This window comes from Anoplopoma fimbria, unplaced genomic scaffold, assembly GCF_027596085.1.
Source record: "Anoplopoma fimbria isolate UVic2021 breed Golden Eagle Sablefish unplaced genomic scaffold, Afim_UVic_2022 Un_contig_13199_pilon_pilon, whole genome shotgun sequence".
NCBI classification, from domain to species: Eukaryota; Metazoa; Chordata; class Actinopteri; order Perciformes; family Anoplopomatidae; genus Anoplopoma; species Anoplopoma fimbria.
The window spans coordinates 1-2,703 of record NW_026553580.1 but is presented as its reverse complement, the minus strand read 5'-3'; the positions used below and the strand labels follow the sequence as shown (position 1 = coordinate 2,703).

The following is a 2,703-nucleotide window of genomic DNA, read 5'->3' as shown; positions in this document are numbered from 1 at the left end:
ACCAATTGGATACATGTCATGGTCACTGTTATTCTTTGTTGTTAGATGACCACCACAAGGATCAAGTGGTGTCTTAGGGTCAGAACAATCTGAAGCGAAGGGAAGTGAGCAGTCTGGTACGGGGAGGTTTTATGATGTCAATAAACTCATGAAATGGACCTTATCAACTGTGTAGGGTTTTGGGAACCCTTTGCTGTATCACACATGCTGACATTGCAACAAAAATATGGGCTAGTTGTTGCAACGATTATCTGCTGATGTACCAAGTCAAACATCAGCCCATTGCTATGATTTCAATGCTGATAGCCTAGCACTACAACCTCTGTTGGATGAACAAGGTACCCAATCAGGGACCTCCAGCAGGATGGGGAGATAAAGAACATGTGCAACATCCCTCTGGGCTCCTCCAGTAAAACAAAGCATTTCCATGTCCTCTTGAAAAGTCAACCAACAAGGTGCTGCCCCCTTGTGAAGGGTAGCATTTTGTTACAGGACACTGACTCAGTACGCGGCCCTTACCCTGCGAGCAAACAAATAAGCAATCATCTTGAACCTGGTTGAGGCTCGGGTGAAAATCCTGAATTACAGTTAGTTACTCACGCTAACAAAAGGGACTCAAAATTCAGCATTTATGGTACAGAGTAGATTTTAAAATGGAGGATATAAAAGCAGTGTAGTATCAAAATAGACAAGAAATAAGCCAGATAAAAATACAGTTAAAAGAAGTCACAGCCCATTAAAACGTCTAATGAAATGAGCATTGAACAGCTGTATCGGACAGACGAGACTCCAAGTTTAAGCCTATTTGCAGACTATTCCATGTGTAAGCTGCACTATAAGAGAGTGTACTGTGGAGCAACATCCTAGAGTGAGTGTGTAAGATTGTGTGAGTTCAGAGTAAAAATGGTTGAAATATAGGGTTGAAGCATCTGTATAGAAGCTTTATAGATGAAGAGATACCGCTTTTTAGAGTCTTTGGGCCCCATTTGGGTGTATAACCCCAACCAATAAGCAGTGTGCTGTTCTCAATAATATTCAATCATGTTCTAAAGTAATATTTTATTTCTCTGATACGCTGCTTTGTTAGCACTAACGTCAGTCCCTCTTTTTATTCACACTCTAGTTTGGTCAACCACCATGCACTCTCTCTCTCTGGCTTGTAAAGCCATCAAACTGACAATGCTACATGGTTTACCTTCAAGCTAAAACTTTTAACTGAATAGCATTTACAGTGCACCTCATCAAGTGCTATACCAGTGCCAGGCTGTCATAGTCAGGTACTTCAACGCGGGTTAGTTTTTATAAAGGCTTTTGAATTTATTTATATTTTTACATTGGTGTTTCACTTCTATGTGTTATTTTTGCTTTAATTAACTCAGTTTATTCTGTTGTTTTGTGTTAGCTAGAATTGTTTCACATTATTTCTTGGAACATTTATTTGAAGCAACCCACTTCGAAAAGGATGGTTATTACATGACATTGTATGAGAAAGTGTAAAGATAATCTTCTTTATTGTGCCAACCAAATCATAAGCCATTTCAGGAATTCAAGTCAAGACAGTTTTGCGTGAGTAAAATCACCTTGAAATATTTTTCCAGAAATGATCATTCTGAAAGCTGATCTGAACCAGCTGTAAAAGAAAGCATAAATAAACGGATTGAGCATTGAATTTGACAGCGTAAGCCAGTTGAGGGTTTCAATCACAGGAACTGGAACTGAATTATTACTGAAAGGCAGAAAGGTGATACAAAGAAAGAAAGGAGTCCAAAATAACAGAAAACTCCTAAAACAGTAGCCAGAGTTTTGGTGGCCTTTCTCTCCATCTTACTCACAGTGGCCCTACACTTTGTTCTCTGACAGGTTATGTTCCGGATGCTGCGTGCCTGTCTCTGTGCCACAAGGAAAATCTTTAGATAGATACAGAGCAATATGATCACTGGAAGATAAAATGATAAAATAGGTCCAATAGTGTTTTCTATGAGAACATCAATTAAACACCTTTCTTCGCATTTTTTATCATTTAATCCAGCAATTATGATGCTGACTCCAATTAGAGCAGAGACCCCCCAGCTCACCAGGATCATGATCACAATAACACGATAGCTTACTCTAGTTCTATAGGTCAGAGGCTTACATATTGCATAATATCTGTCAATAGAAATACAACATAGGTTCAGAATAGAAGCTGTGCTCAGTGATATATCAAAACTGCCACGTACTTTGCAAAATAAACCCTCATGATACAAACATGAGCTAAGTGAGAATGCCATGCTGAAAGGAAAGACTATGATCCCAACAAGTAGGTCAGCCAAAGCCAGAGAGACAATAAGGTAATTGGTAGGAGTGTGGAGCTGTTTGAAATAAGAGACAGAGATTATAACGAGAAGGTTTCCACATATTGTTACAACAGACAATAACATTAGGAAGCTATATAACAATACACAAATAATGGAAGGGGTCTTTGCCAGTATGAAGTAGAAATCATCGACTTCGTAGCAGGGATGTATGGCAGTTACAACGTTGGTCAAGTTGAAAGTGACTTCTGGTTCCATGTTTTAAGGTTCCTACAAATAAAGAAGAAGATTAGCAATAAGCATTGATTTGATATATATATCGCTGCTCAATGGGCAATAGCAGATCTGGTATCTGATATTATTATTTTAATATATAACAATGAAGTACATTTCAATCTATGTATTTATT

General features: G+C 38.3%; 1 pseudogene; it reads right to left on the bottom strand.

The window, feature by feature from the left end:
* Positions 1-1,580: 1,580 nt before the first annotated feature.
* Positions 1,581-2,420, bottom strand: LOC129116618 (trace amine-associated receptor 1-like; annotated as a pseudogene).
* Between the last annotated feature and the right edge of the window lie 283 nt (positions 2,421-2,703).